Genomic DNA, 15,724 nt, shown 5'->3' with positions numbered 1-15,724 from the left:
TACTGGAGGTAAAGAATATATAGTTGGCTGAGTAGGAAAGGAAGGTGTGGGAGGAGTTGGGGAAAGGGAAAAGATGAATGAAACATTTTAAGAGGCAAACTTAAGACAAATACAATTTTTCCCGTAAAAGGCTGGGTTCTACCACCTGTAGCAGGTGCCTTGGGATCCTGATGTCCCCACCTCACAAGGGCTGGGACTGCATTTGTGCACAAACATCATTAGCAACAATAATGGTTTTGGGATCAAGTGTTGAGTGGCCATATAGTGGAGAGGTTACAGGGGACTGGGGCCAGACATTTGAAAGATGTTGGTTTCTACCTAGCTTCCTCCTTTCACAAGGCCTAAAGAGGAAGGTCTAGGGTCTGTAGGAGTGGAACTTTACAGTCCTGCAAGGGGTGAGCCAATGTTTAGTCCCCTGTTCTTGTATAAGGTGTAGGTGACCCTGTTCACCTGTTCATGGACTGCATTGCTTGAGGAGGTGGACAGTGTTCCAAGAGAAGGGAAATTTGCAGTATAGCATGGAGTGGACGGGAAACATCAGGGTCTGTCCAAATCTCTGGGCACTCCCCCAACCCAGAGTCACCAAGGGACTGAGGACAGCCAGAGAAGGCTCTCTAACCACCCAGGGGTAGGAGTCTCAACCAGAGGGTCACAACCGGTTTAAGGGTTGCATATCAGATATTTACATTATGGCTGATAACAGTACCGATCCAACAGCTATGAAGTAGTAACAAAGTAATTGTCTGTGTCCTGAGTGGGGTTGGGGGAACACCACAACATGAGGCACTGTAGTACAGGGTCCCAGCATTAGGAAGATGTAGAAGGACTGAGCAAGGGTTTGCAGGTAAAGAGCAGGAGTGGCTGATCCTGGGTACCTGCTTTTCATCTGGTCAGGAAGCAATCAAGGCCTGTCTTAGTTAGGGCTTCTACTGCTGCAAGGAAACAGCAAGACCAAAGAGCAAATTGGGGAGAAAAATGTTTAGTGGGTGTATGCTTCCAGATCAGCTTTGGAGGAAGTCAGTATAGGAACTCCAACAGGGCAGGATTTGACTCACAGGCAATGCAGGTGGGCTGTTTACTGGCTTGTATCCCCTGGCATGCTCAGCCAGCTTTCTAATAGAACTCAGGACTTCCATCCCAGGAATAGCACCAGAACCATGGGCTGGACCCTCCCCCATTGACCACTAATTGAGAAGATGCTTTACAGCTGGGTCTCATGGAGGCATTTCCTCCACTGAGGCACTTGCTTTTCTGATAACTCGTGTCCAGTTGACACAAAATCAGTGAGTGCAAACCCTTAGTTAATAACTCCAGACACAGGAATCACAGACCTCGGGCGTTACTCTTTGAAAAAGGTTGGCAAGGGCTCCCTTTTGTTCCCATCCCTTCTGTTGTATTGACAGTTTCCATTTGTCACTTTTGAGTTGGTCAACCCTTGCTGTTCTTAAGAGCAGGGAACTTGTCTGTTTGGAAGCCAAGAAGGTCCTCTTGTACAGTTGCAGGGCTGAGCCTTTATGCACCTGGCTATCCCAAGCTTATCTCAGAGCCTTTTCAAACAGACAGAAGGAGCTGGTGCTGTTCAAACTCCCTCTTGGTCGGAAATGATAACGCTGCAGATGGATTTTCATCACCTCCCTTTGCCACCTACATCAGCATGTAATACATCTTCAACCCTCCAAAATGAGGCCCTAATATTGACACAGAGAGGAACCCTGACAATTTGAACGGGTTTCCAGCCACCTCAACATAGGCGCAGAGTGTGTTACAGCAGTGTTATGCTCCTTCCAGGCATCCGATTTTTCAGAACACAAAGAATCCATTACTGTAAGACCTCAAACTCTGCAAGGTAAGTAACCCAAGCCATTTTTCTCCTCACCTTTTTGACAAACATGGGACAATATTTTCGGTCCCAGGGCATCTGTATGCTTCTAGTTAAACCCCTCGCTGCAGCATCTTTTTCCCAGAAGGCAGCTGTTTGCTTCAAACAGAATAGATCCCACAGAATGGCTGCCACAGCAAGGGGGATGTGGGTTTCCTCTGGTTCGTTCCTCCTAAGAGTGATTTTCTGAGTCAGCCAGCATGGTGAGTTTATGGATGTTCATTGAGGTTTTGGAAAGCATGGATGGTTTCCTAGAGAGTAGCTTTTCACGTTGGACGACTAGCAGTGTATACCATTCACCACAGGACTTGGATAGAGAGAAAGGAAGGTACAGTAACTCTCTCTGAGATTCTGGCAGGGAGGGTTCCACACTGTCTGGAGCCAAAGACTAAGCAAGTCTCCGAGGTTGTTTTTGCACAGAGCATGCTGAATATGCGTAGCAGCGAATCTGTCCATTGCCCTGACTCGTGGAATGATTATGAACAATTAGGAATTAAAACGAAATATTTCTAAGTTGACTTGATGTGTGACTGAAGAAAAATTGGTTGCGCGTGCTAGCCTGGACTCTTTGCGTTATGTTTCTCTCCTGCTTTAATCAGGAATTAGCCCCAGAGATAGAGGCTCAGAGACCAAGGGAGGCACATCTCCAAGGGCTTTGCAATATTTTAATCAGAAAAGCTGCTTACTGCCCAAGCCCATCTGAAAAGCAAAAGGGTTCGCTTGTGCAGCCTGCAAGCACCAGCTCTTGGGTGCGTGAATGTCCCAATCTTAAATCCAGTGCCCTGAAAAGCAGGCGGATCAACTAACATCTTCCATCTCACAGCTCCCTCCCGTCGCCTCCGCCTGTGGGTTTAATACAGGAAATGATTGCACAGCCCTGCTTTCCCTTCTCTGCCTGGTAAATTTCTCGCGCTATTTTTTCCTTACCATTTATTGGCAGACATGGAGCAATACTTTGGATTCCAGGGCATCCCCATGCTCCTTGGCTCGCTGTGTTTGCACTTTAGCGGTGCAGAGGCTATCTCTTTGCCGCGAGCGGGAGGGATCCCTCAATATGTCTGCCACCGCGGCAAGTGAGCTCCGCCTTCGGTTCGGGATCCACAAGATCCTGGCGAACCAGGGAGGTCTGCCTGGGTCAGCCAGCTTCTTGCATTTGGGGGGTGTATGCTGAGCTTTGTGAGGAATGTATGGGAATTCTTGGACTCTTGCACATTCTAGTCCCGGAGATTCAGCCTATACTGAGGCTTGTGCATAGCACGAGCTAAATATGCTGATAGAATGCCCGGGATCATGGACCTTTGATGAAGGATTAAGACCGAAGATGAAATAATTTTCAGTGGACTAGATATAGCCTGCTGCAGGTAAAATCCACAGTGGTGAAGGCTCCTAGCCTGCACCTTCTCTCTTCACCTTCATTTGGGTATCCTAGTGGGAATTTGCCCCACAGAGTCACAGTGTCCAAGGGAGACACATCTCCAAGGACTGTGTAGCCCGCCTAGTAAACCTGCTTACTGTCCTGAAACTTACGCTTCTGTGGGCTGTAATTTGTTACTCAAATTTTTAATTCTTCTATTAGTATGTTCACCAAGGGGGAAAAAAAAACAAACAATAAAGAAAAACACTAAATGATTTTGGCCTCTCAAAAACACGATTTGTAATTTAAAAGGCAAGGGAAAAAGTTGTCTTCCTGGCAAAAAGTATTTCTAAAGTGAGGAACAAAATTCATTTACAAAATATTTTATAAAAACGTGCTGTTGGATTTGCCCTGGGGCTGTTTCTTCTTAATGTGTCCTCATGTCCAAGTTGGCATGGATGATACTGAAATAATTTTCTATTTGGAAAGGTTGTTATTTAAGATTGTGAAAGAACATCCATTTTTCTCCTGTTTACTTTTTTTTTTAATCTCTAAAAATGGAAAATTATGAAATTGGCAGCCAGATCGTAAAGTGTGAGGTTAAGCAAGGTGGAATAATCTCAGAAAGAGAATAATGGATGTTATCCCGTAAACATGAAATCTAGTCAATAATATACATGGGTAATGAATCCAATGTACGTGTGTGTAGAAATAAATCGTTTAGTAGAGAACAGAAAAGGTTGATATAAGGGGGTGAGGAAAGACTGACTGCAAGTGATCTGTATGAGTTCTGAAAGCGCCCATGGAGTGGATGGCTTTTCTAATTCTGAATCTGTCAGGACTGGAATTCTTTATGTTTGCCAGCCAAGTGTATAAAAGTATCAATGTGAATGTATAAAATTCAGTGTGAAATTCCATAGCTTTAGTGTGGCTACTCTAAGTGAGTTGTCTGTATGTCAGGTCTGGTTAAATTGGGGAAGTGTCCTTTCACTTTCTTGCAATGTTTAATTCATAAACATTACAAAATAAAAACAATGAATACCAAACCATATGACAATAGTGGAAATAAGAATAAAGCCAAAAGGTCAAGCTAGACCTGGTGATAAGTACAAATATACATTCCACCTTGGTTCAGGGGCAGGAAGATCTAGATTTTCAGGATAACCAGGGCCTCACTGTGACAATGTATCCAAGAGAGGGCATAGTCTATATCAACTATACCCCAGGCTAGAAACCATGCTCAGGAATTGTGGTCTAATACAAATGTGATTGAAATGGTTTTTTTTTTCTGGTACTGGAGGTAAAGAATATATAGTTGGCTGAGTAGGAGAGGAAGGTGTGGGAGGAGTTGGGGAAAGAGAAAATATGAATGAAACATTTTAAGAGGCAAACTTAAGACAAATACAATTTTTCCCGTAAAAGGCTGGGTTCTACCACCTGTAGCAGGTGCCTTGGGATCCTGATGTCCCCACCTCACAAGGGCTGGGACTGCATTTGTGCACAAACATCATTAGCAACAATAACGGTTTTGGGATCAAGTGTTGAGTGGCCATATAGTGGAGAGGTTACAGGGGACTGGGGCCAGACATTTGAAAGATGTTGGTTTCTACCTAGCTTCCTCCTTTCACAAGGCCTAAAGAGGAAGGTCTAGGGTGTGTAGGAGTGGAACTTTACAGTCCTGCAAGGGGTGAGCCAGTGTTTAGTCCCCTGTTCTTGTATAAGGTGTAGGTGACCCTGTTCACCTGTTCATGGACTGCATTGCTTGAGGAGATGGACAGTGTTCCAAGAGAAGGGAAATTTGCAGTATAGCATGGAGTGGACGGGAAACATCAGGGTCTGTCCAAATCTCTGGGCACTCCCCCAACCCAGAGTCACCAAGGGACTGAGGACAGCCAGAGAAGGCTCTCTAACCACCCAGGGGTAGGAGTCTCAACCAGAGGGTCACAACCGGTTTAAGGGTTGCATATCAGATATTTACATTATGGCTGATAACAGTACCGATCCAACAGCTATGAATTAGTAACAAAGTAATTGTCTGTGTCCTGAGTGGGGTTGGGGGAACACCACAACATGAGGCACTGTAGTACAGGGTCCCAGGATTAGGAAGATGTAGAAGGACTGAGCAAGGGTTTGCAGGTAAAGAGCAGGAGTGGCTGATCCTGGGTACCTGCTTTTCATCTGGTCAGGAAGCAATCAAGGCCTGTCTTAGTTAGGGCTTCTACTGCTGCAAGGAAGCAGCAAGACCAAAGAGCAAATTGGGGAGAAAAATGTTTAGTGGGTGTATGCTTCCAGATCAGCTTTGGAGGAAGTCAGTATAGGAACTCCAACAGGGCAGGATTTGACTCACAGGCAATGCAGGTGGGCTGTTTACTGGCTTGTATCCCCTGGCATGCTCAGCCAGCTTTCTAATAGAACTCAGGACTTCCATCCCAGGAATAGCACCAGAACCATGGGCTGGACCCTCCCCCATTGACCACTAATTGAGAAGATGCTTTACAGCTGGGTCTCATGGAGGCATTTCCTCCACTGAGGCACTTGCTTTTCTGATAACTCGTGTCCAGTTGACACAAAATCAGTGAGTGCAAACCCTTAGTTAATAACTCCAGACACAGGAATCACAGACCTCGGGCGTTACTCTTTGAAAAAGGTTGGCAAGGGCTCCCTTTTGTTCCCATCCCTTCTGTTGTATTGACAGTTTCCATTTGTCACTTTTGAGTTGGTCAACCCTTGCTGTTCTTAAGAGCAGGGAACTTGTCTGTTTGGAAGCCAAGAAGGTCCTCTTGTACAGTTGCAGGGCTGAGCCTTTATGCACCTGGCTATCCCAAGCTTATCTCAGAGCCTTTTCAAACAGACAGAAGGAGCTGGTGCTGTTCAAACTCCCTCTTGGTCGGAAATGATAACGCTGCAGATGGATTTTCATCACCTCCCTTTGCCACCTACATCAGCATGTAATACATCTTAAACCCTCCAAAATGAGGCCCTAATATTGACACAGAGAGGAACCCTGACAATTTGAACGGGTTTCCAGCCACCTCAACATAGGCGCAGAGTGTGTTACAGCAGTGTTATGCTCCTTCCAGGCATCCGATTTTTCAGAACACAAAGAATCCATTACTGTAAGACCTCAAACTCTGCAAGGTAAGTAACCCAAGCCATTTTTCTCCTCACCTTTTTGACAAACATGGGACAATATTTTCAGTCCCAGGGCATCTGTATGCTTCTAGTTAAACCCCTCGCAGCAGCATCTTTTTCCCAGAAGGCAGCTGTTTGCTTCAAACAGAATAGATCCCACAGAATGGCTGCCACAGCAAGGGGGATGTGGGTTTCCTCTGGTTCGTTCCTCCTAAGAGTGATTTTCTGAGTCAGCCAGCATGGTGAGTTTATGGATGTTCATTGAGGTTTTGGAAAGCATGGATGGTTTCCTAGAGAGTAGCTTTTCACGTTGGACGACTAGCAGTGTATACCATTCACCACAGGACTTGGATAGAGAGAAAGGAAGGTACAGTAACTCTCTCTGAGATTCTGGCAGGGAGGGTTCCACACTGTCTGGAGCCAAAGACTAAGCAAGTCTCCGAGGTTGTTTTTGCACAGAGCATGCTGAATATGCGTAGCAGCGAATCTGTCCATTGCCCTGACTCGTGGAATGATTATGAACAATTAGGAATTAAAACGAAATATTTCTAAGTTGACTTGATGTGTGACTGAAGAAAAATTGGTTGCGCGTACTAGCCTGGACTCCTTGCGTTATGTTTCTCTCCTGCTTTAATCAGGAATTAGCCCCAGAGATAGAGGCTCAGAGACCAAGGGAGGCACATCTCCAAGCACTTTGCAATATTTTAATCAGAAAAGCTGCTTACTGCCCAAGCCCATCTGAAAAGCAAAAGGGTTCGCTTGTGCAGCCTGCAAGCACCAGCTCTTGGGTGCGTGAATGTCCCAATCTTAAATCCAGTGCCCTGAAAAGCAGGCGGATCAACTAACATCTTCCATCTCACAGCTCCCTCCCGTCGCCTCCGCCTGTGGGTTTAATACAGGAAATGATTGCACAGCCCTGCTTTCCCTTCTCTGCCTGGTAAATTTCTCGCGCTATTTTTTCCTTACCATTTATTGGCAGACATGGAGCAATACTTTGGATTCCAGGGCATCCCCATGCTCCTTGGCTCGCTGTGTTTGCACTTTAGCGGTGCAGGCTATCTCTTTGCCGCGAGCGGGAGGGATCCCTCAATATGTCTGCCACCGCGGCAAGTGAGCTCCGCCTTCGGTTCGGGATCCACAAGATCCTGGCGAACCAGGGAGGTCTGCCTGGGTCAGCCAGCTTCTTGCATTTGGGGGTGTATGCTGAGCTTTGTGAGGAATGTATGGGAATTCTTGGACTCTTGCACATTCTAGTCCCGGAGATTCAGCCTATACTGAGGCTTGTGCATAGCACGAGCTAAATATGCTGATAGAATGCCCGGGATCATGGACCTTTGATGAAGGATTAAGACCGAAGATGAAATAATTTTCAGTGGACTAGATATAGCCTGCTGCAGGTAAAATCCACAGTGGTGAAGGCTCCTAGCCTGCACCTTCTCTCTTCACCTTCATTTGGGTATCCTAGTGGGAATTTGCCCCACAGAGTCACAGTGTCCAAGGGAGACACATCTCCAAGGACTGTGTAGCCCGCCTAGTAAACCTGCTTACTGTCCTGAAACTTACGCTTCTGTGGGCTGTAATTTGTTACTCAAATTTTTAATTCTTCTATTAGTATTTCACCAAGGGGGAAAAAAAACAAACATAAAGAAAAACACTAAATGATTTTGCCTCTCAAAAACACGATTTGTAATTTAAAAGGCAAGGGAAAAAGTTGTCTTCCTGGCAAAAAGTATTTCTAAAGTGAGGAACAAAATTCATTTACAAAATATTTTATAAAAACGTGCTGTTGGATTTGCCCTGGGGCTGTTTCTTCTTAATGTGTCCTCATGTCCAAGTCGGCATGGATGATACTGAAATAATTTTCTATTTGGAAAGGTTGTTATTTAAGATTGTGAAAGAACATCCATTTTTCTCCTGTTTACTTTTTTTTTAATCTCTAAGAACGGAAAATTATGAAATTGGCAGCCAGATCGTAAAGTGTGAGGTTAAGCTAGGTGGAATAATCTCAGAAAGAGAATAATGGATGTTATCCCATAAACATGAAATCTAGTCAATAATATACATGGGTAATGAATCCAATGTACGTGTGTGTATAGAAAAACATCTTTTACTAGAGAACAGAAAAGGTTGATATAAGGGGGTGAGGAAAGACTGACTGCAAGTGATCTGTATCAGTTCTGAAAGCGCCCATGGAGTGGATGGCTTTTCTAGTTCTGATTCTGTGGGGTCCCGAATTCTTTATGTTTGCTTGCTAAGTGTATAAAGAGTATCAATGTGAGTGTGTGAAATTCCATAGCTTTAGTGTGGCTACTCTAAGTGAGTTGTCTGTATGTCAGGTCTGGTTAAATTGGGGAAGTGTCCTTTCACTTTCTTGCAATGTTTTATTCATAAACATTACAAAATAAAAACAATGAATACCAAACCATATGACAATAGTGGAAATAAGAATAAAGCCAACAGGTCAAGCTTGACCTGGTGATAAGTACAAATATACATTCCACCTGGGTTCAGGGGCAGGAAGATCTAGATTTTCAGGATAACCAGGGCCTCACTGTGACAATGTATCCAAGAGAGGGCATAGTCTATATCAACTATACCCCAGGCTAGAAACCATGCTCAGGAATTGTGGTCGAATACAAATGTGATTGAAATGGTTTTTTTTTCTGGTACTGGAGGTAAAGAATATATAGTTGGCTGAGTAGGAAAGGAAGGTGTGGGAGGAGTTGGGGAAAGGGAAAAGATGAATGAAACATTTTAAGAGGCAAACTTAAGACAAATACAATTTTTCCCGTAAAAGGCTGGGTTCTACCACCTGTAGCAGGTGCCTTGGGATCCTGATGTCCCCACCTCACAAGGGCTGGGACTGCATTTGTGCACAAACATCATTAGCAACAATAATGGTTTTGGGATCAAGTGTTGAGTGGCCATATAGTGGAGAGGTTACAGGGGACTGGGGCCAGACATTTGAAAGATGTTGGTTTCTACCTAGCTTCCTCCTTTCACAAGGCCTAAAGAGGAAGGTCTAGGGTCTGTAGGAGTGGAACTTTACAGTCCTGCAAGGGGTGAGCCAATGTTTAGTCCCCTGTTCTTGTATAAGGTGTAGGTGACCCTGTTCACCTGTTCATGGACTGCATTGCTTGAGGAGGTGGACAGTGTTCCAAGAGAAGGGAAATTTGCAGTATAGCATGGAGTGGACGGGAAACATCAGGGTCTGTCCAAATCTCTGGGCACTCCCCCAACCCAGAGTCACCAAGGGACTGAGGACAGCCAGAGAAGGCTCTCTAACCACCCAGGGGTAGGAGTCTCAACCAGAGGGTCACAACCGGTTTAAGGGTTGCATATCAGATATTTACATTATGGCTGATAACAGTACCGATCCAACAGCTATGAAGTAGTAACAAAGTAATTGTCTGTGTCCTGAGTGGGGTTGGGGGAACACCACAACATGAGGCACTGTAGTACAGGGTCCCAGCATTAGGAAGATGTAGAAGGACTGAGCAAGGGTTTGCAGGTAAAGAGCAGGAGTGGCTGATCCTGGGTACCTGCTTTTCATCTGGTCAGGAAGCAATCAAGGCCTGTCTTAGTTAGGGCTTCTACTGCTGCAAGGAAACAGCAAGACCAAAGAGCAAATTGGGGAGAAAAATGTTTAGTGGGTGTATGCTTCCAGATCAGCTTTGGAGGAAGTCAGTATAGGAACTCCAACAGGGCAGGATTTGACTCACAGGCAATGCAGGTGGGCTGTTTACTGGCTTGTATCCCCTGGCATGCTCAGCCAGCTTTCTAATAGAACTCAGGACTTCCATCCCAGGAATAGCACCAGAACCATGGGCTGGACCCTCCCCCATTGACCACTAATTGAGAAGATGCTTTACAGCTGGGTCTCATGGAGGCATTTCCTCCACTGAGGCACTTGCTTTTCTGATAACTCGTGTCCAGTTGACACAAAATCAGTGAGTGCAAACCCTTAGTTAATAACTCCAGACACAGGAATCACAGACCTCGGGCGTTACTCTTTGAAAAAGGTTGGCAAGGGCTCCCTTTTGTTCCCATCCCTTCTGTTGTATTGACAGTTTCCATTTGTCACTTTTGAGTTGGTCAACCCTTGCTGTTCTTAAGAGCAGGGAACTTGTCTGTTTGGAAGCCAAGAAGGTCCTCTTGTACAGTTGCAGGGCTGAGCCTTTATGCACCTGGCTATCCCAAGCTTATCTCAGAGCCTTTTCAAACAGACAGAAGGAGCTGGTGCTGTTCAAACTCCCTCTTGGTCGGAAATGATAACGCTGCAGATGGATTTTCATCACCTCCCTTTGCCACCTACATCAGCATGTAATACATCTTCAACCCTCCAAAATGAGGCCCTAATATTGACACAGAGAGGAACCCTGACAATTTGAACGGGTTTCCAGCCACCTCAACATAGGCGCAGAGTGTGTTACAGCAGTGTTATGCTCCTTCCAGGCATCCGATTTTTCAGAACACAAAGAATCCATTACTGTAAGACCTCAAACTCTGCAAGGTAAGTAACCCAAGCCATTTTTCTCCTCACCTTTTTGACAAACATGGGACAATATTTTCGGTCCCAGGGCATCTGTATGCTTCTAGTTAAACCCCTCGCTGCAGCATCTTTTTCCCAGAAGGCAGCTGTTTGCTTCAAACAGAATAGATCCCACAGAATGGCTGCCACAGCAAGGGGGATGTGGGTTTCCTCTGGTTCGTTCCTCCTAAGAGTGATTTTCTGAGTCAGCCAGCATGGTGAGTTTATGGATGTTCATTGAGGTTTTGGAAAGCATGGATGGTTTCCTAGAGAGTAGCTTTTCACGTTGGACGACTAGCAGTGTATACCATTCACCACAGGACTTGGATAGAGAGAAAGGAAGGTACAGTAACTCTCTCTGAGATTCTGGCAGGGAGGGTTCCACACTGTCTGGAGCCAAAGACTAAGCAAGTCTCCGAGGTTGTTTTTGCACAGAGCATGCTGAATATGCGTAGCAGCGAATCTGTCCATTGCCCTGACTCGTGGAATGATTATGAACAATTAGGAATTAAAACGAAATATTTCTAAGTTGACTTGATGTGTGACTGAAGAAAAATTGGTTGCGCGTGCTAGCCTGGACTCTTTGCGTTATGTTTCTCTCCTGCTTTAATCAGGAATTAGCCCCAGAGATAGAGGCTCAGAGACCAAGGGAGGCACATCTCCAAGGGCTTTGCAATATTTTAATCAGAAAAGCTGCTTACTGCCCAAGCCCATCTGAAAAGCAAAAGGGTTCGCTTGTGCAGCCTGCAAGCACCAGCTCTTGGGTGCGTGAATGTCCCAATCTTAAATCCAGTGCCCTGAAAAGCAGGCGGATCAACTAACATCTTCCATCTCACAGCTCCCTCCCGTCGCCTCCGCCTGTGGGTTTAATACAGGAAATGATTGCACAGCCCTGCTTTCCCTTCTCTGCCTGGTAAATTTCTCGCGCTATTTTTTCCTTACCATTTATTGGCAGACATGGAGCAATACTTTGGATTCCAGGGCATCCCCATGCTCCTTGGCTCGCTGTGTTTGCACTTTAGCGGTGCAGGCTATCTCTTTGCCGCGAGCGGGAGGGATCCCTCAATATGTCTGCCACCGCGGCAAGTGAGCTCCGCCTTCGGTTCGGGATCCACAAGATCCTGGCGAACCAGGGAGGTCTGCCTGGGTCAGCCAGCTTCTTGCATTTGGGGGTGTATGCTGAGCTTTGTGAGGAATGTATGGGAATTCTTGGACTCTTGCACATTCTAGTCCCGGAGATTCAGCCTATACTGAGGCTTGTGCATAGCACGAGCTAAATATGCTGATAGAATGCCCGGGATCATGGACCTTTGATGAAGGATTAAGACCGAAGATGAAATAATTTTCAGTGGACTAGATATAGCCTGCTGCAGGTAAAATCCACAGTGGTGAAGGCTCCTAGCCTGCACCTTCTCTCTTCACCTTCATTTGGGTATCCTAGTGGGAATTTGCCCCACAGAGTCACAGTGTCCAAGGGAGACACATCTCCAAGGACTGTGTAGCCCGCCTAGTAAACCTGCTTACTGTCCTGAAACTTACGCTTCTGTGGGCTGTAATTTGTTACTCAAATTTTTAATTCTTCTATTAGTATTTCACCAAGGGGGAAAAAAAACAAACATAAAGAAAAACACTAAATGATTTTGCCTCTCAAAAACACGATTTGTAATTTAAAAGGCAAGGGAAAAAGTTGTCTTCCTGGCAAAAAGTATTTCTAAAGTGAGGAACAAAATTCATTTACAAAATATTTTATAAAAACGTGCTGTTGGATTTGCCCTGGGGCTGTTTCTTCTTAATGTGTCCTCATGTCCAAGTCGGCATGGATGATACTGAAATAATTTTCTATTTGGAAAGGTTGTTATTTAAGATTGTGAAAGAACATCCATTTTTCTCCTGTTTACTTTTTTTTTAATCTCTAAGAACGGAAAATTATGAAATTGGCAGCCAGATCGTAAAGTGTGAGGTTAAGCAAGGTGGAATAATCTCAGAAAGAGAATAATGGATGTTATCCCATAAACATGAAATCTAGTCAATAATATACATGGGTAATGAATCCAATGTACGTGTGTGTATAGAAAAACATCTTTTACTAGAGAACAGAAAAGGTTGATATAAGGGGGTGAGGAAAGACTGACTGCAAGTGATCTGTATGAGTTCTGAAAGCGCACATGGAGTGGATGGCTTTTCTAGTTCTGATTCTGTGGGGTCCCGAATTCTTTATGTTTGCTTGCTAAGTGTATAAAGAGTATCAATGTGAGTGTGTGAAATTCCATAGCTTTAGTGTGGCTACTCTAAGTGAGTTGTCTGTATGTCAGGTCTGGTTAAATTGGGGAAGTGTCCTTTCACTTTCTTGCAATGTTTAATTCATAAACATTACAAAATAAAAACAATGAATACCAAACCATATGACAATAGTGGAAATAAGAATAAAGCCAACAGGTCAAGCTAGACCTGGTGATAAGTACAAATATACATTCCACCTTGGTTCAGGGGCAGGAAGATCTAGATTTTCAGGATAACCAGGGCCTCACTGTGACAATGTATCCAAGAGAGGGCATAGTCTATATCAACTATACCCCAGGCTAGAAACCATGCTCAGGAATTGTGGTCTAATACAAATGTGATTGAAATGGTTTTTTTTTTCTGGTACTGGAGGTAAAGAATATATAGTTGGCTGAGTAGGAGAGGAAGGTGTGGGAGGAGTTGGGGAAAGGGAAAATATGAATGAAACATTTTAAGAGGCAAACTTAAGACAAATACAATTTTTCGCGTAAAAGGCTGGGTTCTACCTCCTGTAGCAGGTGCCTTGGGATCCTGATGTCCCCACCTCACAAGGGCTGGGACTGCATTTGTGCACAAACATCATTAGCAACAATAATGGTTTTGGGATCAAGTGTTGAGTGGCCATATAGTGGAGAGGTTACAGGGGACTGGGGCCAGACATTTGAAAGATGTTGGTTTCTACCTAGCTTCCTCCTTCCATGAGGCCTAAAGAGGAAGGTCTTGGGTCTGTAGGAGTGGAACTTTACAGTCCTGCAGGGGGTGTGTCAAATGGTTAGTCCCCTGTTCTTGTATAAGGGGTAGGTGACCCCGTTCACCTGTTCATGGATTGCAATGCTTGAGGAGATGGACAGTGTTCCAAGAGAAGGGAGGGTTGCAGTATAGCATGGAGTGGACTGGAAACATCAGTGTCTGTGCTACTCTCTGGGCACCGTCTAGTCCTAGAGTCACCAAGGGACTGAGGACAGCCAGAGAAGGCTCTCTAACCACCTAGGACAGGGGGTCTCAACCAGAGGGTCACAACCGATTTAAGGGTTGCATATCAGATATTTACATTATGGCTGATAATGGTACCAATCCAACAGCTATGAAGTAGTAACAAAGTAATTGTCTGTGTGTTGGCGGTGGGTATGGGGATCACCACAAGGTGAGGCACTGTAGTACAGGGTCCCAGCATTAGGAAGATGTAGAAGGACTGAGCAAGGGGTTGCAGGTAAAGAGCAGGAGTGGCTGATCCTGGGTACCTACTTTTCACCTGGTCAGGAAGCAATCAAGGCCTGTCTTAGTTAGGGCTTCTACTGCTGCTAGGAAACAGCAACACCAAAGAGCAAATTGGGGAGAAAAATGTTTAGTGGGTGTATGCTTCCAGATCATCTTTGGAGGAAGTCAGTATAGGAACTCCAACAGGGCAGGATTTGACTCACAGGCAATGCAGGGGTGCTGTTTACTGGCTTGTATCCCCTGGCATGCTCAGCCAGCTTTCTAATAGAACTCAGGGCTTCCATCCCAGGAATAGCACCACCACCATGGGCTGGACCCTCCCCCAATTGACCACTAATTGAGAAGATGCTTTACAGCTGGGTCTCATGGAGGCATTTTCTCCACTGAGGCACCTGCTTCTCTGATGACTCGTGTCCAGTTGACACAAAATCAGTGAGTGCAAGCCCTTAGTTAATAACTCCAGACACAGGAATCATAGACCTCGGGCGTTACTCTTTGAAAAAGGTTGGCAAGGGCTCCCTTTTGTTCCCATCCCTTCTGTTGTATTGACAGTTTCCATTTGTCACTTTTGAGTTGGTCAACCCTTGCTGTTCTTAAGAGCAGGGAACTTGTCTGTTTGGAAGCCAAGAAGGTCCTCTTGTACAGTTGCAGGGCTGAGCCTTTATGCACCTGGCTATCCCAAGCTTATCTCAGAGCCTTTTCAAACAGACAGAAGGAGCTGGTGGTGTCCAAACTCCCTCTTGGTCGGAAATGATAATACTGCAGATGTATTTTCATCACCTCCCATTGCCACCTACATCAGCATGTAATGCATCTTCAACCCTCCAACATGAGGCCACAATATTGACACAGAGAGGAACCCTGACAATGTAAACTGGTTTCTAGCTGCCTGACCACTAGGGGCAGAGTGGGTTACAGCAGTGTTATGCTCCTTCCAGGCATCAGTTTTTTAAGAACACAAAGAATCCATTACTGTAAGACCTCAAAATCGGCCAGGTAAGTAACTCAAGCCATTTTTCTCCTCACCTTTTTGACAAACATGGGATAATGTTTTCAGTCCCAGGGCATCTGTATGCTTCTAGTTAAGCACCTCACTGCAGCATCTTTTCCCCAGAAGGCAGCTGTTTGCTTCAAACAGAATAGATCCCACAGAATGGCTGCCACAGCAAGGGGGATCTGGGTTCCCTCTGCTTCGTTCCACCTAAGAGTGATTTTCTGAGTCAGCCAGCATGGTGAGTTTATGGGTGTTCATTGAGCTTTTGGAAAGCATGGATGGTTTCCTAGAGAGTAGCTTTTCACGTTGGACGACTGGCAGTGTATACCATTCGCC

General features: G+C 45.2%; 1 protein-coding gene across 24 annotated transcripts in view; it reads left to right on the top strand.

Annotated features, from left to right (window-relative positions):
* The window catches only part of LOC128110123 (homeobox protein Rhox13-like), a 198,276-nt gene that overhangs the window by 12,041 nt on the left and 170,511 nt on the right, over positions 1-15,724 (top strand). The window contains exon 1 of one of the 24 annotated variants that reach the window (XR_008218062.1): positions 11,045-11,114. The exons of 16 other annotated variants lie outside the window; for them this stretch is intronic. The gene's annotated coding sequence lies outside the window, so the exon portion shown is untranslated. Of the gene's footprint in view, positions 1-11,044; positions 11,115-11,789; positions 11,810-15,283; positions 15,391-15,541; positions 15,627-15,724 lie in introns of those variants that run through there. 7 more of the 24 variants (XR_008218064.1, XR_008218060.1, XR_008218068.1 and 4 more) reach the window with 7 other exon arrangements.

This window comes from Peromyscus californicus, unplaced genomic scaffold (genome assembly GCF_007827085.1).
Source record: "Peromyscus californicus insignis strain IS unplaced genomic scaffold, ASM782708v3 Scaffold_10__1_contigs__length_136768540, whole genome shotgun sequence".
Classification (NCBI taxonomy): Eukaryota; Metazoa; Chordata; class Mammalia; order Rodentia; family Cricetidae; genus Peromyscus; species Peromyscus californicus.
This window is presented reverse-complemented; position numbering and strand designations above follow the sequence as displayed.